General features: G+C 42.1%; 1 protein-coding gene and 1 non-coding gene across 8 annotated transcripts in view; one reads left to right on the top strand and one right to left on the bottom strand.

The window, feature by feature from the left end:
* Positions 1-23164, top strand: part of GLIS3 (GLIS family zinc finger 3) — a 454886-nt gene that overhangs the window by 165565 nt on the left and 266157 nt on the right. The gene's annotated exons all lie outside the window — the stretch shown is intronic.
* On the bottom strand, positions 22492-22598 carry LOC113935164. The gene has a single exon (XR_003523923.1). It is a non-coding gene; the product is annotated as a U6 spliceosomal RNA (small nuclear RNA).

The following is a 23164-nucleotide window of genomic DNA, read 5'->3' as shown; positions in this document are numbered from 1 at the left end:
TGAAAGTTAGAAAGAATCCCACACTTAGCTGATACAAATGCAAATCCAGTTAATACAAAAACAGAACCTTAGGAGGCAGCATCACTGAGGTAGCAAGCCCTGGGTTCTCGAGCTTGTGAAATGAAACTGTGGCTTCCCCCAAACCATCTCATTGTCTCTTCAAGTTGACAGTTTAATACTTCATCAGAATGTATCTCTGGGCCTCTACCACATGAAACACAAAGTTTTCTGAGGCCAAGTGATCAGCCAGGGAAACACATAAGTGGAGACAAGCATGAAAGCATTTTCTGTAGTGAACTTTAAAAGAAAAAAAATTCTAAATCTGGGAGAGCCTAGAGACCAAAGCTATTGGATCAGTTATGTTGAACGATTAAGATTTGGACAGAGGCTGCATACATTATCCTTTGCGTGAGTAGCCTTCCATTAGTTAAGTATTTCCTTTTTATAATCTGTAAAGAGAGTGGAGTACTGTTAAACAGAACTCTGGATGGGTGTTCATTATGCTGAGCCTGTCAGCCCTTTCAAGACATTCCCCCCCACTGCTAAGATTTACTTTGGAATTGTTTTCTGCTCAGACTGAATTAATGCAGAACAGAGCTAAATGTTTGAGATGGTCAGAAGAGTACGAATTAAATCAGTTGTCACCAAAATGGCGTCCATTCCGGGTGGTGGTGGTGGCTGGAACACTGTAGGGCCAAGGGCCTCTCCAGGGTGGTGAAGGCAGTGGAGGGAGAGACTCATCTTTTGTTAGTTGAGCTTCCTGCTCTAGCAGCACTCACCTCCCCTGGGGATTGAGCCTCCACTCCCATTTGCTTGTGTGACCAGAGAGCACAGCCTAGAGCCAACCACAGTGGATTCAGGTGTGCATAGGGTTCCAGAAGGGGCATCTCACTGGTCTTGCTCTCAAAACTTATGAGGCAGGGTCTTAGGCTTCTCTCTCCAGAATAATTTCTTTACTGTGTTATTTGAAAGCACTTTAATTTTTAAGTTGGGGCATGGATATTGGACCTGATAATCCCCATCTCTTGAGGAGAAATGCAGCTACTTCTAAACTCTTTTCTCTTCTACTAGCCTTTTCTCCCCTTCCCAGTCCCAGTTTCTAGAGTGAAAAGATCAAATGGTGCTTTGTTAGCCAAGAGAGTAGACTTGGGAGTGAGGGATCAGTTTCAGTGAAGGAAAAATGGGGGTCCCCACCTTAAACAAACACGGAAATTTGTCTTGCATTGCATTTGTGGTGACTCTACTGTTTTCTCTTCTTCCCTCAGAATTTCCATGTTGCCTCAAGGCCCCTCGCTTTGCTCCTTATTTTTCTCTCCACCTTTTCAAGTCTTGCTTTGGGGAAAGAACTTCAGGAAAGATAAAATTCATACATGTAATTGGTGAATGGCTGAGAAAAGACTCAGCGCGCTGGCCCTCCCAGGGGTAGCTACAGTTTTACTGGGAAGGAAGCAGTAAACCTCTCCCTTAAAGGAAAACCCCTTCACAAAAATGGGAGTGGGAAGAAAATAGCTATGTTACCAACTCCGAGCTACTAGATTATGCTAATCCACACTGTAGCCCTCAGAGCAATGTGATTTATGGAGTTCGAGGTTTATGCTCTGTTCTTTCTACTACATACTCAGAGAGCATTATTGCCCTTTGAGTCTTGCCTGCGGTGCCCAGCTCAACAGCTCAGTGATTAGATGAACAGATAGTAGACTTCAAGTATGTATACGTCCATACTTGTCTATTATCTCTCTGTGTCTGTGTGTACATATATGTGGGTGTATAGATCTATATCTGTATATCCATATACTCGGGGTTAGGTGATGGATACATGAAGATTCATTGTTCTATTGTTACTTCTTATGTGATGATTTGAAATTCCTCAAAATAAAAAGCTAAAAATAAAAAGAATTTTTTTTTGAGTTAACTTACAGGAAACAGAAGGGTGGTTTGTTCCCTCTGACATCTCAGAGAATGGTGCCAACCATTTTTTGCCCCATGGATAACCCGTGTTCTACTGACCTGGAAACAAATCAGTTTTTTTTTCATTGCTCTTGCAGGGCTCTGAAATCACCCTGCTAGAGAATGAGATGAGAGATAACTCTTGGGCAATAGCATGATACTTGAAAAGGCAAATGCTAACAAGGAAGCATGATTATAATATATTAAGATAACCTAACTGTGACATGATTATAATATATTAAGATAACCTAACTGTGACAGTCTCAGATCTCAGTGGCTTGGTATGATAAAGGTTTCTTTCTTTCTCATGTTCTAATACAGCTTGTGATCATCCATTGACTCAGGATCCTTCAGTCTAATGGCTCTGCAGTCAGAGTCCAGGGCGAGAGATAGGATGTTGAGGATTGTGCAGGAAGTTTTAGGAGCCGGGTCTGAAAATGACACCTTTTACTTTTGCCTGCATCCCGTTGGCCAGCACTCAGGCACATGACCACAGCTAAGTGCGAGGGAGCCTGGGAAGCGTGGTTTTTCTGTGTGACGCAGGAGGAAGTTAAACACAGAATGTGTGTCTGCTGCGGGGGACCAGAAGGGCCCTTCCTACTCACTGCTGACTTTCCCCGGTTCCCTGTATCCCCTTGAAAAGAAGATGCATTTCAGTTTTGACCTTTGAGCTTTCCACGAAGGGATGGCCCTGTGTCATCAAAGTGGTTTTGTTAAAGACCATTTCTTTTTTCTTATCAGCGCTGGCTCCTGTCACTTGCTTTTCAACTTAGCAAATCTTTCTCAGCCCAACCATTTTTTTATTTACTCTCCAAGGATTCCATCGCTGTATAGTCACCATTGCTGGGAAAACTCTGGTTATCTCAAGTGAATTACTCAGTTTTTCCCACCTTGTCCAAATTACTTGTTCTTGGTGCATAATTCCCTACCGCTCATCATCTCTTTAAGTCATGAGGATGTGTGATGGCTTCACGTCCCACAGGCACTCAGCCTTGAGGGAGATCTGCTCATTATCAAGGGCAAGGTCATAAATGAATCACCGAGAGATCCACCATTATGAACAGAAATTTGGTGTGAAGGGTTATTTTACTAAGACCCTGAAACACAATATTCCCCATCTGTTCATAAAGCAGCTTATTTGATACACACAGTGTGGTCATAAATGCTCTTCTAGTCTCTGAATGCTTGCTTTTGGTCATGAACTGGCCCACACTCAGGGAAAAAATGACAATGGGCCTCTATGGACGCTTTTGGTCCATTTCCATAAATATATTCAAATAAAATGAAATTGCCTGGCTCTTTATAATATGTCCTTTAGTGTGTTTAAGCTTGCAGAATTACCCCCAATGATGACAAATTGTAAACATCATGCAATACCACAGCCCAGGTTCAAGGCCCATCTCAGTGTTCTGCCAACATCCACCCTTCCTAGAAACGTTTAAAGTGTTTTAGGAAAATGAAGCTAGACAAACAAGCTTATCGGGAGTGACCATAAAAAAAATCATTGATTCTAATTAGGAGGCGTCACCTATACAGAAACAAAGCTGCTTTTGTGTGGTGGAAAGTCTACCTGTTCTCTGAGACACATGGAGTGCTTTCCAGTGGCTTTAGATAATCAGGCTGGCAAAGTTTCAGGGCCCTGACCTTTTGGCCCATCACAAGTGATTCAGCTGTGCTTGTCGAAACTTGTCGAAGGTGTTTGTGGGAGGTGTGCTGGGATGCAAGTTGTTACAAAGCTGTGACAGGGAGACAGGCGCTGTTTTTCTCTGAAAGCCCCAAACTGCAGCGTAAACGGAGTTGGGGAGTATTCAGGTTTTTGGGGGCAAGGATTGAGCTTTTTGTCATTATCTCTAGCTCTCCACCAGCCCGGCGCGTTCATCCACCGCTGGTGAAGACTCTAGCAGCTTGTGCTGTCGGGTCAGCCTGGGCCTGCTCCACTGTGGACCGCGGGAAGGTCAGCACTCAATGGTAACCCTGGTGTTAAGCTACGGCTAGGGAGTGGCGCCTTTATGATGGCACCGGTCCGGGAGGGAGCTGTATAATTTGAGCAAATCATGGAGAAATCACTCTAATTGCCTACTCCATTGAGGTAGTAAATGAAAATCAACAGCTGTGTCACCATCACTTTTCTTGAACTCAGAATTTCAGGAAAAAATGAATTTCACTAGACCACAGGGTCAGGAACATAGATCTTGGTAAGTCAATGGGCATTTAGTTTAAAATTAAGAGTCCATATTGACCATTTGCAGTGTTAGTGATTTATTTTCAGGGAGGAATTTCATAAAAGGCATTTCTAGTTGCCTGATTGCGCTTTTCCTCCAAAGATTGGCTTGCTAATTACCATCAGCGAGTAATAGGGGATGACAAAAAGGAAAAAGTAAAAAAGCCCATTGTGTTCTGCAGGAATGATGCTGCCAATTGTCTTGACAGGCTCCTGCTACACTTGTCAGACAGCTGTGCCTCAGAATGAAATTTTGAAGTTGGTTCTCACTTAGCCAAGATTAGAACAGACTTAATTGAAGGTGTCTGCAACGAGGGGACAGTAGAAAATTCTTTAAATACAGAATTCATGCATTTCTGAAAAACCTTATACTGACCATTTCTAAAACACTTTAATTTTGTTCTGTCCCTCATTTTTTACTCAGAGAGGTATTATATAAAATCCAACAATTGAATCTCGATTCTGTGACATCGGCTTGATAAAGGAAAATTGTGTTCACATGGAAAAAATAATAAGGTTATTTTATAATTGGTTCACTTAAAGATCTGTTAGATATTTAAGAATTTAGTTTTTATTTACCTTTTAATGCAGGGTTGTTCCTCTACCGATAGGTGTGCATGTTCTCTGTGGTCTCTAAACACGATCCTCAGGTATCAAACAGAAAGAAAGGTGGCTAATGACTTTCTCTCTTTCATGAATCAACTATTTACTGAGCAACTGCTTCATGCCAGTCGCTAGTTTCGGCCCTGGGGACGCAGCAGTGAACAGATCAGACCCCAGACTCCTTGTCCTCTTGGGGCTTCTACTCTAGAAGGGGAAATAATAAGTAATGCAGATATCTGGGAGAAGAAAGTTTCAGGTAGAGAGAACAGCAAATGCAAAGGCCCTGAGGCAGGAGTGTTAGCCTGACACCTTCTAGAAACATTAAGGAGTTGAGGGTGACTAGAGTGGAGTGAATAAGTTGGAGACAGTAGAGGAGGTGAGGGGAAAAAATGGGGACTGAATTGTTTAGGGCCTTGTAAGGTCACTAAGAGGATGGTTTTGAGTAGAAGAGGGGCACATCTGACATGTTTTCTTTTTTTTTTTTTTAAGATTTTATTTATTTATTCGAGACAGAGAGCACAAGCAGGGGGAGGGGCAGAGGCAGAGGGAGAAGCAGACATCCTGCTGAGCAGGGAGCTCGACGCGGGGCTCGATCCTAGGACCCTGGGATCATGACCCGGGCCGAAGGCAGCTGCTTCACTGAGCCACCCAGGTGTCCTGACTTAACGTTTGTTATGGTTACTGGGTGCCATGTGGGGATCATAGCAAAGCAGAACAAGTAGTAGAAGCAGGTGGACCAGACTTGTGTGAGGACGGTCACTGCAGTAACACTCTCTCTGGTCCTCCTGCTTATGTCCAGTGGTGGAGGCCGGCATTCTGGCCACCTGGAAACAGGCGGACCTGACAGCATTTCCCAATAGATTGGAAATGGAGTGTGGGACACACAAAGGTCAGGGGTGACTCCAAGGTTTGACTTGCATATCTGGAAGGATGGGAGTTGCGTTTAACTGAGATTGAGGTGATTTGAGGAGGTTTGGGGAGGAAGCAGAGAGTTTGGTTTCAGAGTTGTTCATTTTAAGGAACCTTTGATGAGTCCCAAATGGTAAGTCTGGAGATGAGAGAAGTCTAGACTGGTACAGCTTTGGGGTCACCTGTGTACTGATAGCATTTAAGGTTATGAGATGGGCTGACCAGATTTAAAGTGAAATGAGAAGTAGAGTCGTGAAAAAATTGATGTTTGTATTTCTGGGTTCCACGAGGAGTAGGTAAAAGGAATGGTGAACTCTTCTCTACCAAATACCTTGTATCTTCTTTACTCTGCTTTGTTTTGTTGCCCTAACCGCCTTCCATGTACCGACAAGAATTTTCAGGGGCCGTTCAAAAAGACAGGGTTGAAGAGTTTGTTCCAAGTGGGCCAACCGTTGGCACACCTGCATGTACGTCTCCAGACCAGAAGAGGGGCAGACAGAAAACATGGAGGTTAGGTTCCAAGACAAGCAGGTTTCTGCCATCATGGTTTTATGCTTTTAAATTGAGGAGGCATTAGTGACAGGATGTGTATATTTTAGCTCATACAGAACTTAAGAGTACGTGAGCAGAGACACTGTGAGATACAGTATTAAGTCAGTTCTGCCACTGGGGTGCCGTTGAGGTGACCAGGAGTCCAGGAACAGACCGGATGACTTCTTGGTGAGTGTGTTTTGAGAGGGTACAGAAAGCAATGGGTAGTATATTTTCTACCTTTCCAGCAGTGAGAGGCTGAGACTCTGTCTTTTAATAAATTTTTAATAATTTTTAAATTTAATTAATAAATTAATTTCTCAGTGAATTGATCTTGTGCTCCTAGATGCATCTCCTCAGTTGCTTGGCCACCTTCTACTTTGAGAGCCTGCTCTCTGAATGTCTCTGTAAGTGTTGAGAAGGAGTAGTGGGAAAGCACTGCTGGCTGGAGGCTCTCAGGCGTTTTACTCACATTCACATCCTAAATGTGTAAGTTGCGTGAGAGGCTCAGCGACTCTGTCCTGGGCCACTGAAGCCCAGTGCATTGGTGCAAATAATTTTAATTTTAAGATCACACAATTAGATTTCTTCTTACTGTAGAAGCAGCTTAATGAAAAACCTTTTGTGTACCACATACTGGGCTTGTTTACTGTGAATTATGATAGCTAGGGAACAAAACCTTACATTTTAGCTTTTGGAAAATTTTATGACGTCCATGTCGACGGCAATAAAACTTCACTGGCTCCAGTGGGTTGCCTCTTTTGTTTTACTGAACTGTTAGGTCACGTCTACATCCAGCGAAGGGACAGGGACTTTTTCCCTCTCTTTACATTTAATTTGCCCTCTTGTTACCGCCCATCTCCCCTCCATCTTTCTGGCACCCACTCATTTCCTTTGTTTCTTCTTCCTATGCAGAGGTATCGAGGGTAACTGCAAAGAGCAAATGGAGCTTGCAACAGTGCTTCAAACCTGTGTGTGTGTTTCCATCCAGTGAGTGTGAAAGAAAGCATGTTCAGTGCTTGAATCTTGGAGTCTGTATTTTACGGAGCTTCTGTCTGTGCGAGGGGCTGTAGCAAGGTGTCCTGTCTTACCAGTTAGTGCAGGGCTTCACATGTCCGCACCGTTGACACTTGGGGGTGGGCGATTCTCTGGGCTTGAGGGGCATCTGGGGCATTGCAGGGTGTTGAGCTGCACCCCTGGCCTCTACCCACCAGATGCCAGTAGCATCCTCCCTCCCCTCCTAATGGGAACAGAAATGTCTCCAGGCATTTGCTCTGTGTCTCCTGGGAGGGCGAAATTGTCCCTGGTTGAGAACCACTGAGTCTAGGGGAACCTGAATTTACCAGCCTTATTTATGCCGAGACAGGGCAGTTGTTTGGAGATTACAGCCAGCGTCTGAAACACAAATACTTGGCTTAAACAACAACAACAACAACAACAAACCCAGAAAGAAACCCATGTCAGTTGGCATTGCCAAGTGAGAGCTTGTCTAAGCCTCTTCCTCTTTCCTGGCCTCATCAAGGACCCTGGCCATGACCCAGGCAACTTCTGATGGCTAGCTGATGAAGAAGCGATCCTTTATGTGTCCAAAATTATAGCAGGAAGGGCTGTAAATGTTTCCAAGTACCTAGCTGATACTGGGATTTCCTTTTCTTATAGAAATTGTGATATAAATGGAGGGTTGGTTCCTGGTCCTAGAAGAATGGCTGTATCTAGAATTTATCCTCTTCTGATGGGGAAGCATCTAAAGTAGATAGAGTGTGATCTTCTAAGCCAGAAATTTAGCTTTAGGTGAGAATGAGCCCTTGGTGTTTAACTTCTCACCAATTTCAGTACTCCTAATGAAACCATAGTGTGCTGAAAATATATGGAAATTTAGAGGTCTACATTTGCAGTTCGCTGTGTCTGCCATTGGATGCTCTGCGTCTTGATTTTAGAAGTGAAATTCATTTACACTCTTCCATTTAGAATAAATCATAGAAAGGGTGCACTTTTGGGACTCACGATGGCACTAGGTATGATGACTCATCAACAGGAAATGGAGTTCTCTGCCCATCATGACCCAACTTTGATAAGAAAAGCCAAAAGAAGCTTGAATTTGTAGATCTGTGTCGGGCCAGCAGTGCTTATACGATTAAACTTTTTTTGAAATCAGCTAATTAGAAGCAGTTTAAAAACAAACAGCTTTCTGGATCTTCATCAGGAAGACAGTAGGTATAATTATCAATAGTTACATTATTATCCTAGAAGAATATAAACACAAGACACCAATTGCTTAACCAACCTGTTCCACCCAGGAGACATTTTGAGTCAAGACTTGGTTTGGAGATATTTTATACAGAAGGACTAGTGGCAATGATAATCGGATGATGACAAATGAAAGCAGCCTTATGTGGTTTGTGCAGGATAAGAAAAAGCCCACTATGTTCATGACAGAATAAAGTTAAGTAGGAACAGCCATATTTGAATATTTACTTTTGGACCCCGAGAGAAAAAGAGTTTTCGTTGCTTGAGACAGACTGTAGGGAAGCCGAACCCTATCCAGGAAGATCATGTCTTCCATTTGCTAAGCCAGGTTTACAAAGCCATGTCCCATGCACAATCTCATTGGATTTTCACCGTGATCCTAGGAAGTAGAAAAGGTGTTTGTGGTTTTCATTTCCATTTAAAAATGAGGGAACAGCTCACGTGACTTTATCTAAGGTTCCACAGCCGGTAAGTACTGGCTGGCGAACCAGGACCCAAGTCTCTTGGCCTCCTAGGCCAGAGCTTTTTTCCATTCCATCAGAGTCTCCCACGAGGTTACTGTGAGTTATGTCTACTCCATTCCATACTTTCCTATTTCTTAGGGCCCCACATCCTAGTTCTGTCTCATTAGGGCTGCCATATTGCACAAGTCCGGGGGCACCGTTCATTCTGCCTGCCTTGGGGTCTTGTACAACTCAAGGTCCCTGGAGGGCGGCAGCTACATAGGCCATAGAGAATGCCATCCAGTGGGCAGTTTCTATTTGTGTGAGTTAAAGCTGTACAGTGAGAACCTGGGAGAGTAAAGTGGCTCTCTATGCCTGGAAGCTTTACCGGAATCTGTGTCCTGCATCCCCAGCCCCCGCCCGCCCCGCCACAGTATCATACCACTTAAACACCATGGAACTCTGTAATTCTACTTGTGAAAAGGACCACTTGAGTCCTGCTAAATTAGAAGAAAGAGACACCGTTGATTTTATTCCTTTGGTTAAAATCAGCTAATTAGACACAGAATCATTTCATCTTTTATTTAAGATGCAATTTTATCTTTTGAATTTGGTTATTCTGGAAAAAGCACATTTTCACTTAATACAAAACTACGTATCTCTGATCCATGTTATCAAGAGGTATTGGAAGTGAGCTTTTAAAAAAACTTACTAGTTTTTCCTAATTAGTCAGGTGTCTTTTATCCTATTTTGTTGTAGACATCCTTTAAAATATATATACTGATACACTGTCTCACCTTTTCCAGAAGTTATTTGTCCTCATTTCATGAGTGATCAGGTTTGAGGGACCATAATGCAGGCAAGGAGATACGTGTCTGAGTAGGAGAACGTGTGGTCTAACAGGTCAGCCCTGGCAGGGAGTAAGGCCAGTTAAGATGGGAGGAAAACGGCTTGCCAGCCTAAAACTCATACGCGTACACTGCCTCCCCTGTTCTGGTTTCTCCTGTAAAAGCTGTGGTGTCTATGATGTATAACAGACAGATGACTAAGTAAGAGTAAGAATGCCATGATCTTCCCTTTCTATACCGTTTTACAGCTTTTCAAAACATTCCTCTACGGTATGTGTTACAAATTCAGTATGGAAGGCAGAATCTCATTGTTTCTACCTTACAGGCTAGGAAACTGAGGCTCAGAGCAAGTTAATCAATTACACAACAGAGTCTTCTTTCTATTATGCTGTAAATCTTACCATTTTTTACCCAGAATAGTATTAGGGCTTGGAAGGTGAAAACACATTATAAGCCATTTAAATTCTTTGTGGGATGAGGTGAGATGAAATGCAAACAACATTTTAGAACACAAAGTCACATATTTCTGATTATACTTAATAGGTAACCTAACATGTCCTGCAAAACAGAAAGCGATAGAAATTAGGTCTGGAAGGGGCATAGAGAGGCAGGCCTCCTCTCAGAACAGGACTGTGTTACGGCTTGAATCATGTCCCCCCAAAAAGATAGGCCACCATCATCATCCCCAATGCTCAGAATGTCACCTCGTTTGGAAATAGGGTCTTTCTAGAGGTCATCAGGTTCAAATGAGGTCATCAGGGTGGGCCCTAACCCAGTACAACCAGGGTCCTCGTGAAAAGGGAAAAGGTAGGAAGAGGTGAAGAGACAGGGAGAAGGCTGTGTGAAGTCCGAGGCAGAAGCCCAGGCGTGCCTGCGAACCCCCAGGAGCCCGGGCAGAGCGCAGAACTGACCCCCTCGCGGCTCTTGGAAAGAACCAACCCTGCCCACACCCTGATTTTGGACTTTTAGCCTCCAGAACTGTAAGATATTGAATTTCTGTTATTTCAAGCCACACAGTTTGGGGTACTTTGTTACAGCGGCTGGAGGAACGAATACAGACCCCCCCCACCCCCTTGCCCGCCTCCAGCAAGGGAGACAGGAGCACTACAGCTGCGGCTTTGCCTGCTCGGCATCGTGATGACAGCGAGCCACGCGGCAGCCTTCTGGACTTGATCTCAAAGGCCTGGGGGCCTCTGGAAAATGTTAAGAGGAGAAGGAACTGATCACACCTGTGTTTTAAATGCTCACTTTTGCTGCCGTGCGGAGAATGGACTTAGGAAGCATGGTGGGAGCAAGACCACAGACCAGTAAGGAGGGTTTTATACTGGTCCAGTTTTATACTGGAGAGACAATGAGGTCACAGGCCAGGTGAGAAGGCGCTGAGTTCATCTTTCATTCCTGAGGTTTCTGGAATGTTCATCAGTCCGGCCTCAGCTCTACATGTCTCTCTCAGCCTGTGGGCCAGAGCAGGATAGAGCAGATGTCTCCTGGGGACACGTCCTGGTCTGTCATGCATCAGGGCGCCGAACACACTTGGACTATGTATCTGAGCACATCTCATGGGAGTTTTGGGATTATCACACTCTGCCACGGACAGAGACATCCCTCACTTTGAACTCAGCAAGCACGTTCGTGTCATGTCTCTTGGCAGTTATGTGAGAGTGAACTTGGAAAGACGGATGAGTAAGCTTCGAAGGGAAACTGAATCACGAGTCTCTCTGTACTTGAATTAAGATATCTGTAATTTTATGTCTCAACTTTTATCATTGTCTTTTACTATAAAGAGAAAGTGAAAAGGTGAAGAAGTCTGATGTTACAGCAAGGGATAGAACAGAATATTTCAGTAAGTTGAAATCAGATTAAGTTTAGAGCCATCCTGATAGTTTTAAGGCAAAGTTGTACTGTATACCATTGGAAGAAAGAAATGCTACAGAGATCTTAGTTCACATCCGATTAATCTCTCAGGATAATTTGTTTACTGGCTTCTGCTGCCAAACCTATGAGTTGCTTTCTTCAGGGGTGAGGGTTAGTTGATGAAGCGATTTATTATGTTTCTGGTACACAGCGTATCGATCTTGCTCATGGAAAATGTTAATGGTGTCCCTGGTATATCATTCATCTTCCACTGCCCCCATTCATTATTCCCATCCCCCATTAGTAATTCTTGTATCACAGAGGGACATCTCATTAGGAATATTCCAAGGTCAGTGAATGGCGTGGCTCTGTGTGTTGCTGCAGGATTTTTAAAAGGCAGTCATTACTCAAAATTGCAAGAGGAAATTAGCATTTAAGTAAGAAAGTGTTACAAAGTCTTGAAATGGACCCATTCCTTCGCTTCAGTGAGAAATCAAATTCTGAGAGACAGAAATTTGTTTTTATTTTCATATCTCTCAACCGCCCCGGCTCTCCCTTGTTTAATCATCCAGTGTCCTGGTGTGTAGAGAATCTGTGGGCTTCTCAGTGTGATACTGAGACCCTGTTTTTAAAAAGTTACGAACTTTTTCTTATACACAAAGCTGTAAGAATAATACAGCAAACATCCAAGTAGATCAGTGGAACAGAATAGAGCCCAGAAATGACCCACAAATACATGGAAACTTAATTTTTCAGAATTTTGTGTGTGTGTGTGTTTGGGTGTGCGCACATGCGTGTGAGCCTTAACTGGGTGGTGGGCCTTCTTGCTACTTAGGGGGATGATGCAAATCCAGCACCTTTGGGTTCTTGGAGCATGATCCCAATAAACTATCCATGTTGATCAGAGTCAGGATAGAATGAAGAGAATATCATTGAAATTGAGCAAAGTGCTTCACATAGTACAACAAGATATCACATGTCCATGGTTGTTTCTCTTCTAAAATATTTCATACTGGCAAAAATGTGTGATGCTGGTAGAGTCTCTGTTATCTTGCTTTGGATTATCCAAGAATTTCTGAGGTTTTTAGTCGTAAGTATGAGGAGAGGGAGGAGATGGAGGTGGTCATGGCAGAAGCCACCTCCCTCCACCTGCCCTCTCACTGAAGGGCACCCACGTGACCTCTAAGAGCAAGTAACAAAAGCATCAGGGGAGTTCACCTTTCTGCCCTCATGTGAGCTCCGAAGCCCAGAATTTCATGTAGGCCCATGTTTCTGTCTCTTTCTTCTTACAGGGTTGACGTCCTGTTAGTGTTGTAGGTATTCACTCAAGCAGAGGCTCACTCATAACTTTCTACTCTTAACCCAAGAAGAATCTTTTCCTTCTCTCTCTCTCTTTTTAAGTAGGCTTGACACCCAGCATGGAGCCCAAGACAGGGCTTGAACTCAAGACCCTGAGATCAAGACCTGAGCTGAGATCAAAAGTTGGACGCTTAACCGACTGAGCCACTGAGGTGCCCCCCTTTCGTCTCTTAATTTATAGTAGAGGGAACTCTGGTCCCCAGTGGCTCTGGATGGCGGGAAATTATAAGAGCCGATGCTGCTGCTCTCCAGACCTGTGGGTCCTTCTGAGAAGAAAGATTTCTGTGAACAGAACCCTCTCCATGCAGCAATGAGTGACTTCTTTCTAGCTTACTCCACCCTTTGTCTCCTTTCCTTGGTCAGTTTATAAGCTGCCTTACCCTCGCCGCATCTTTGCCTCCCCCCGCCCCACCAGCCTTGTTTAGAGGGCCAGGTCGTAGCTCTGATAACTCCTAAACTAGGGAGGGAGTAGTCCCCGCTGCCAATAACCACAGATAAAGGATACTACTCTGTGATTTTATTCATTTATTTATTTTTATTTTTTACAAAAATGCTAGCAAGTCTCTGAGATTTAATCAGATTTATTTCTGATTTAGTGTTTTTCTTTTCTTAGAGCCCCCTCTCACTGCCTTCGCACTCCAGTTGTGTAAGCTTCAGACCCCACAAAACCTGGATGTGACCCTGGCTGAGCTATAGAGTGAACTATGAGTGCCCTTTTCTAAGCAAATTTTGTTTTCTCTAGAGTTCATAATTACCTTCAAAAAAAAAAAGTAGATTTTATTTTTTGAGCAATTTTAGGTCCACAGAAAAAGGGAATGGAAAGCACAAAGAGTTCCTATAAACCCCCTGTTCACACACACAATCTGCCGCATTATCACCATCCAACTCCAGAGTGGTGCATTTGTTAGAAGAGATGAACCTGCGCGGACACACTGTAATCTCTAAGTCCCTAGTGTATAGTAGGGTGCACTCTTGGTGTTGTGTGTGCTGTGGATTTGGACGCAGGTATCCACCCTTATAGTATCATCCGGCAGAGTGTCACCGCCCTAAACAGCTTGTGCTCTCTTCATCTCTCCCTCTGCCAAACACCAGTACTCATCCTGTTGCTTCCATAGTTTGGCCCTTTCCAGAGGATCGTAGAAGTGGAATCACACAGAACACAGCCTTTTTAGATCGGCTCCTTTCATTTAGCAATATGCATTTAAGGTCCCTCTGTGATAGCTTCCTTCCTTCCACCCCCCCCCCCCACCTTCCTCCCTTTCTCCCTTCCTCCGTTCCTTCCTTATCCATAAGAGGGAGGGTAGGATGGGGGAGGTCAGAATTCATACTTGGGTAATTCAGCACAAAACAAAACCTATATTGATGCTGGGTCGGACTTTGTGTCTCAGTATCTGCACTTCTGCCTTTTCAGGTGGCAGGAATTTTAACCGCTGCATTATTCCTACGGGGGCAAGTGCCCTTTGTAGCTGGATACACTTGGGTATAAATCTCAGTTATGCCATACGCTGGCAGGATGGCTCATTATGTTCATCTGTAAAATGAAGATAGTCTTGTGGGAACTAAAAGAGATAGTACGTGTAAAGCCCCCAGCACTTAATACAGGCTCTGTGAACAATGCATTGCTTCCCCCCGAGTAATGCTTGAATTTTTCCACAGCCCACTTTTTCCCCTCAACTTTGGCCAATTTATAATAGCTACGCAATATTTTCCTTTTTTTTTTTTTTTTAACTTCTTGAGCCCCTTCACCCATTTCTTCTCCCCCCACCTCTAGACTCTGGCAATCACCAGTCTGTTCTCTGTATCCATGAGCTTGTTGTTTGTTATTGTTGTTGTTTCTGTTTTTTAAGATTCTTCACATGAGAGAGATCATACAGGATTTGTCTTTCTCGGTCTGACTTATTTCACTTAGCATAATGCCCTCAAGGTCTATCCATGTTGTCGTACACAGGAGGATATCATTTCTTTTTTTATGGCTGAGTAATAGTCCAGTGTGTGTGCATATGCGTGTGTGTGCATGTGCGTGCACGTGTGTTGCATGCACATGTGTGTGTGTGCATGTGTGCGTGTGTGAGTGTGCACGTGTATTGACTTCCTTATCCATTCATCCATTGATGGACACTTAGGTTGTTTCCATATCTTGGTTATTATAAATAATGTTGCACTGAATGTGGGGGTGCACATTTTTTGAGTTAGGGTTTTCATTTTCTTCGGGTAAATACTGGATTATATGGTAATTCTATTTTTAATTTTTTGAGGTACTTCTGTACTGTTTTCCACAGCGGCTGCACCAGTTTATACTCTTGCCAAGCGCACAAGGATTCTCTTTTCTCCACATCCTCATCAAGATTTGGTATTTCTTGTGTTTTTGATTCTAGCCCTTCTAACAGGTGTGATGTGACATCTCATTGTGGTTTTGATTGCATTTCCCTGATGATGAGTGATGTTGAGCATCTTTTCGTGTGCCTGTTGGCCATTTGTGTGCCTTCTTTGGAAAAACCTCTATTCAGATCTTCTGCCCATTTCTTAGTTGGATTGTTGGGGAGCTTTTTTTCCTGTTGAGTTGTATGCATTCTTTGTATATTTTGAGTATCAACTCCTTATTGGATGTATCATTTGCAAATATCTTCTCCCATTCAGTAGGTTGCTTTTTTATCTTGTTAATGGTTTCCTTTGCTGTGCAGAAGCTTTTTTTTTTTTTTTTTTTTTTTTTTTTTTTTAGTTTGATGCAGTCCCACTTGTTTATTTTTGGTTTTGTTGCTTTTAGTTTTGATGTCACATTGAAAAAAATGCATCTCCAAGACCTGTGTCAGGGAGCTTACCCTAAGTTTTCTTCCAGGAGAATTATAGTTTCAGGTTTTATATTCATCTTTAATTTTTGATTTAGTCCTTCAGCCACTAGATGGATTTAAGTACATTTAAGTAAGGGCTCTCCCCGCTTACCCCCTAACCCTGCTTTTTAAAAATTATAAATGGTGACCAAATTAAAAAAAGGGCCATTGAGGACTTAGAGTTCTAGAGTTATTCACAGGATGAATGTGTGACTTTTGTTTTTGGTATGAGTTAACAATACAAATGACCTTTGAGTTGGAACTATTCCTGGACTAGGTGTAGGAGTGATTCAGTCTATGTCTTTGTAACACAACCGGTGGGCAAAAAAGAACCAAACACCCATATTTACCTTAGTCTAAATAGAGTCAATTAACAAGTCATCTGGTTATTTTAGCACTAGGTAAAAACATAGATTTTAAGTCATTTATGGTGATTCAGAGAAGTTTTTATTTTTAATTATCTGTTTAATCCTTTGGTGAACAAATTTATCTTTACTCTTTTTCCTTATTTCCCTTAAAAATATATTTCTCTTTTTGGTTTGCATTCAGATGCTGCATTCTCTGGTTTGGCAAAATCAGCAATGGCGACTTTTTTTTTTTTTTTCCTTTAAGTTTGGGTTATCAGGTGCAGAGAAAATACAGCAAAGGGCAAAGAACCCACATTTGGGGTAAAATCCAGCTGGTTTTGATTCCTTGCCCTGTCTCTTGCTGGCTCTGGAATCCGGAAAATAACTCTTCTGAGCTTCAGTTACCTAAACTTTAAAAAAGTAAGATAATAATACTTACCTTATGAGGTTGTTGGCGGGGTCAAGAGAAGTCCGCTTGGCCCTTGAACAACATGGGTCTGAACTGGACGGTGCCACCGATGTGCAGAGATTTTAGAGTCCAGCACTGTGAATGTATTTTCTCTTATGATTTTCTTAACACCATTTCCTTTTCTCTAGCTCACTTTATTGTAAGAATACATATATAAATACAATATTAATATTAATACAATATGTGTTAATTGACGATGTTATTGGTAAGGCTTCCGATCAACAGTAGGCTACTGGTAAAGTTTTGGGGGAGTCAGAAATTCTATACGGATTTTCAACCATGTGGGGTTGGCACCTCTAGCTCCCACATTGCTCAAGGGTCAACTGTAATGGACGATTACGATGCCAGCCAATCGGCAGTAACCTGTATCTTAAATGTTACTTCCATTTTTCTTCTGTGTGGGCGGACGGAGTTTCAGGTCTGTTTAGCTGCAGTATAAATGGATCATTAAAAGTGAAGCAAATTTACAGCTAGTTCACGTATGTCACTCATGGATGAAGGAAATCAGAGGAGTGAAGTGTCTTATTCAAGAGGATAGATTGCGAGGCAGAAGAGAGATTAGAACCCCTGTGTCCCCCTTCCTCAAACCCAGACCTTTCCTCTTATAGTATGGCTTGTCCCGTGATCCAGTAAGCCTTACTCTTGGATTCTGTAAAACACAGCAACCACCTAAACAAACCCCCCAATCTAGTCACCAGAGGGATTGTAGCATATATGATCTCTATCTACTTGGACATCATATTTGTTATAACATAACTGGTTACTTAAGTAAGTTATATTGTGTGTAATTTGTCCTGTGGTTATCATAAAACCCTTTCCTGAAATATAGAAATACTCACAATTTGGGTGTCTTTTTGGTGTAGCATGAGATGGCACCCGGTTATAAGGTTTGTGTCCAGGAAATGGCTTGTCTAAAGGGTGTGTGCATTTAACCTTGGACAGATATTGGCAGATTTCATCTCCATAGGCAATTGTATGCCCTCTCACTACCCATATATGGGAATGCCAGTTGCTTCCATACCTCAGGAACACAGTATTTGCTAATCTGGTAGATGAAAAATGTTCATCTTTTTGAGAATCCAGTGACCCATTTTGATTTTCTCCCTTGTTCCTCAGCCTCTCTGTCTTCCCTACCATGTTTCTTCCCCATCTCTTTCTGTCCATCGTTGGGTGTTTTTGGTTGAGATTTTAGATTGCTTAAAGTCTTTTATTGGGAAGCATCCCCTGAAAAGGTGATCTAGAGGGACCAAAAGTTGAGACATTGACCGGAAATTGAATTCAAACCAGATGAGAAAAGCAATGAATCACTCCCAAGAATTAGTCAGTAGCAAAACACTGATTCAACACACAGTTGACCTAAAATTCCTAGGTTTTTGGAGTGGGATTTTATGGAGTAAGACCTTAGGGATATTGATGGGTTGATAAGGCCTCTGGTCAACTCATCCTGTTGTGACCACCGAATATGTCTTTGACCTGAAACGGCCTAAAGTTCAGCTGCAGGATGTTGAGCATTACCGAGTCCACCAGACCCACTGCAGTCCAGAAAAGTGGTAGATGGTAGGTCAGCCTCACAGCTGGGTTTGGAGTGTGGTGGAAGATACCTTGGCCTCCTGTAAGCTTCCTCAAGACCAAGATCCTGATTATTTACAGCCCCTCATGGTACCGCAGAAGGCCAAGCCCATGACAAGCATTTGTTCCTTGTCTGTTTAAAACTTGCTGAAAACTAAGAGGCTTTGGAATTAGGGCCAAAACCCTGAGTTCTTTCTTGTATCTTTAGGCCACTCTTGTGTTCTGACTCGGGCTGGAAAACCCCTGCCAGGCCTGCAGAGGGAACGCTGAATTGGTCCTCCCTTGCCCTCCACATGCCTTTGTCCTCCCTTTGTGCGCACTTTGCAAGAACTGTCCCTGCTCATTGAAAACAGGAGGGTCAAGGTCATTGACTCTTTTCTGTATTTTTCCAGCAGGAACATTCATTCATTGTTTTAACACTTTTTTAGGCAGCACAGCATAGTGATTAAGTGCAGGGGCTCTGGAGCCACACTGCCTGGGCTTAAATCATGACTGAGCTGCTCAACACGTTGCTCAATTACTCCGTGCCTCAGTTTTGTCATCTGTAAATGAGGATAATTAAATATACGTATGTACATATGTGGGCATGGGTGTATGTGGCTTAACCAAATGCCTACCTTATAGTAAGTTATCTGTATGCTTATTACCATTAATAATACATTTTTAAAAATTTCAGTCACTCTAAGGTTAAGTGGAAGAAATGCTTACTGTGTGCAACTCTTGCAAACATTTCCCGCATATTCCCTTCACTCATGAGAACTCCGTAGATATTATCATCCTCTTTTTATGACTGGAAGCTAAGGCACAGAGAGGTTAAATACATTGTTCAGGAACTTAGCTTCAGTGGACTTGGAAGCTTTCTTCTTTCCTTCCGCTCTTAGGTCTCCTCACCCGAGTCTACCTAATTTTTTTTTGTTTTTTAAGTCCCAGAGAAGGTTAAAATACAAATTCTCTGGGACACACCACAGGAGCTATAATGAAGTCTTGTTTTGCTTTGTTTTTATTGAGCGTGAGCCCGTGTGATCATCCTCAATATGAATGAATGTAAGGGGTTTTCTTAAACTCAAATATTGATTAAGCCAAGACCACAGTTTTGGATCTGATGGGGTTGTAGGCAAGAAACCAGCAATAAGGAGAAGTGTAGTGTATTCTAGAAAAGAGTGAGGGTGCTGGGCCTCTGTGGGAGGGAGGAGGCAGTGCAGATCATCTGTACCACCGCTCTGCCTCATACGTATTTCTGGAAGAAGCACACTGACCCTCGTGGGGTGGGAATGGGAGGGACATATCCCGAGGTCCCTGGGGGGGGGGGAGCCCAGACAGGCCATCTCTCATTGACACAGGACACACGAGACCAAACAAAGAACAGCATTCTTGGACATAACACCCCTTAAGCCAAGAACATGACATGTACGGGGAGGTGCCACTTTGACTAGGAAGAAATACTCTTCTTTTTGATCACAAGAAGCTACGGAGTTTTCCTTCTTCATTACCTTATTAGTGAAGACACCTGATGGCTTAATTTTGTGTTTTTAACATTTTTATGTTTCAAGAATTTTCTTCTTCAGTAATTCCCCAATAATTTTGAAATAGTGATCTGTTTTCCTTTCCCCTTTAGTCAGGTGTTCCTTGAATTCTTAAAGCTATGTATGTGAATACATAGTTTTGTGTTATCTTTAATATACAAACAGACACCGACACACATATATTTGTTTTTTCTTAAAACTTTGTGAAGGGAAAAATATACACTATTCAAGATTAGAATCTTCAGACATTTTCATTTTTAATTTTGAGATAAATGTATTAAACTGAGCTATTTCATAGGTGATATCTGTCCTCTTTATACAATGGAGTGCTGTGTCCCCACAGAACCGAGTTTCAACTGTCACACGGCAGTTGTGGCAGACATGAATATTTGGGTTATTAAGAGACATTAAAACTAGCCCAGACCAAAATCTTTGGGAGCAGTTCATAAAAATAAAAGTAAAGCAAACATTTACATTTTGTGTGAAGGAAGTTGTGGGGGATAAGCCTTTCCACCAGCTTTTTTTTTTTTTTTTAACATGGACATACGGATATAGATATTTTTGTCACAGTTAAATCACTGGTAACTCCTTCTGAAGACTTGTCTATTTCATTTTCTTTCTGAGGACTGAAGATGGGCCTTTTGGGGTGAGGCCCTTTGGACTAGCAAGCTGCTGTGTGGGATTTGGCAGTGAAGTACTTGTGCTTTTTGAAAAAGAATACTAGTATATCTCTTTTGGCCATGATTTAAAAACACATGACTTTATAAATATTGTGAAATTTAATTGTGGTGTTTTTTTTGTTTTTTGTTTTTTTTGCATCATAGTAAAAGGCACTGCAATTCTCAAGGAACATGATACTAGATTGTAAGATTGTAAGATTCTTGTGCGAAAGAACAGGTCTTATTTATCTCTTTCCTCTCTGTCTCCGAAATACACCCTATATATAGTTGGTACTCAGTGAATATTTACTGAAGCGAATTCAATCTAAAATGCATTCACCACCCCTCACACTCACTTCCCCTCTGGTAACCACCAGGTGGTTCTCTGTATTTAAGTCTGTTTTTTGTTTGTCTCTGTTTTTCTTAGTTCGTTTGTTTTGTTTCTTAAATTCCACTTACGAGTGAAATCATATGGTATTTGTCTTTCACTGACTTATTTCCCTTAGCATTATACACTGTAGCTCCATCCATGTCATTGTAAATAGCAGGATTTCATTCTTTTTGATGGCTGAGTAATATTCTGTTTTTTATACACACACACACACACACACACACACACACACACACCCCACATCTTCTTTATCCATTCATCTCTCAATGGACACTTGGGCTGCTTCCATAATTTGGCTATTGTAAATAATGCTGCAATAACATAGGGGTGCATGTATCTTTTTGAGTTAATGTTTTTGTATTCTTTGGGTAAATACCCAGTAATGGAATTTGGTAATTCTATTTTTAATGAACCTCCATACTGTTTTCCGCAGTGGCTGCACCAGTTTGCATTCCCATTAACAGTGCACGAGTGTTCATATTTCTCCACATCCTCCCCAACCCTTGTTGTTTCTTGTGCTGTTGATTTTAGCCATTCTGACAGGTGTGAGGTGGTATCTCATTGCAGGTTTCATTTGCATTTCCCTGATAATTGATGATATTGAGCATCTTTTTGTGTGTCTGTTGGCCATCTGGATGTCTCCTTTGGAGAAATGTCTGTTCATGAGTCTTCTGCCTATTTTTAATTGGATTATTTGGGGGCCTGGGGGGTGTAATTGAGTTGTATAAGTTCTTTATATATTTTTTATATAAACCCCTTATTGGATATGTCATTCGCAAATATCTTCTCCCATTCAGTAGGTTGTCTTTTTGTTTTGTTGATTATTTCCTTTTTTGTGTGTCCTGTGAACTTCTAATATCCTTTCAAATTTGGGGTAAGGGACAGACACCTTATTGAATCACTTAGGACACACTTAGGATGGGCAAAGTAAGGGAGAATCGTACTTCTCTTCTATTGACCTTATTTATTTCTCATTTCAGTGAGTACTAATTGAGAACATTTATTTTTCTTACCTTTCTCTCCCCTTTATTAACTAACTGAATCACCAACTATTTATTAAGAATATGTTTTATATGAATAATTGGGCTAAGCAATGGGACTACAAAGGAAAATAAAATCTAATACTTGTTTCCAAAAGGAAGGAGGTCAATTAATTATTGCAAGTGACCTGAGAAGAAGGATTTAACTATATGCCCCTAAGTTGTCTTTAAATATCGTCTCTTTCCCATATTCATTGTTCTTACTCCCTTTGAGAAGTAGAATTCTCGTAGGGCATGTGGGGAGAGAGGACAAATCCAGATCTACCATGCTGTGAGCAGACCTTGTGTAGCCAGTGAGCTGTGTTCCATGGGGCATGAACTAGTAGCGTTTACTAGTGGGTGAATGAGCTTCACTATATGCAAGTGATCTAAAGTTCACTGGGTTGACTACATGGTAACTAACCATACTACAAAATGGACAGTGGTGAAATGGCGCCAGCAGGGCTGGGTAAATCCCTGGATTGTTCAGCGGCCAGAGAGAACAATTTTGTGTGTGTGTGTGTGGGGGGGGTGTAGGGAAGAGGAAACGGGAGGACTTCCTGGAGGAAATGGTGAGGCTTGGACTATGTGACAGGATTGGAGCCCCGTAGGACCCATACCTGGCATGTCACGTAGACACATGGATACTGCATATTTCTGTCTTTGGTGCCCAGTGAATGTTCATCTCATATGTATGAATCCTGTCTTGTTGTTTTTTTTTCTTAAATTTCCTATTGTTTTCTAACTTTTATGTGTCATCCTTGTGTGAAGGCCATGCTAATCTTCTCTGTATTGTTCCAGTTTTAGTGTGTGTGCTGCTGAAGCGAGCATTGTTTTCTGATTTTTAACGTGATTGTCAGGGTAGCTGTCTGTTCCACTTTGTGAGGACAGAGTCTGTATCCTGCGTGGTCTGTTCTTGTTCTCGGCGCGGGGCTCGCACACTGCTTCCCGGCTGTGAAAGGATTTGGTTGGAGTGTTTTCACCAGGGGAGTGAGGTTTTAGATCTACCTGGAAATTGCTGATTGTTGTTCTGTTTTGTTTATAAGGATATCATCTCAGAATCCATTTTTCCTTTTCCTTTTTTCATGTCAAAACTTTCTCTCATCTTCTACTGATAGTGGTTCCGTAGAGTGGTGGCTGTGCATATATATTCAGGGCTCTCACATGAAAGGACAATGCTCGTTTTGCCAGGATAAGTGGAGAAGGAATAATATATGTGAATCTACAACCTAAATAAGGAATGGCAAAATATCAAAGTATGTTATGTTTTTACAGCTATTCTAGCTCTGTACTCAATCTGACCATAAAACAACTAATATTTTCACTGTTACCTCTTAGCAATATTTTAGGTTTTCTCTTCCTTGCCTCCAGTTAACATGGATTATTAGCAGCAAACA

Source organism: Zalophus californianus, chromosome 13, assembly GCF_009762305.2.
Source record: "Zalophus californianus isolate mZalCal1 chromosome 13, mZalCal1.pri.v2, whole genome shotgun sequence".
NCBI classification, from domain to species: domain Eukaryota; kingdom Metazoa; phylum Chordata; class Mammalia; order Carnivora; family Otariidae; genus Zalophus; species Zalophus californianus.
The sequence above is the reverse complement of the archived record's forward strand: the minus strand, read 5'-3'. Positions and strand labels throughout refer to the sequence as shown.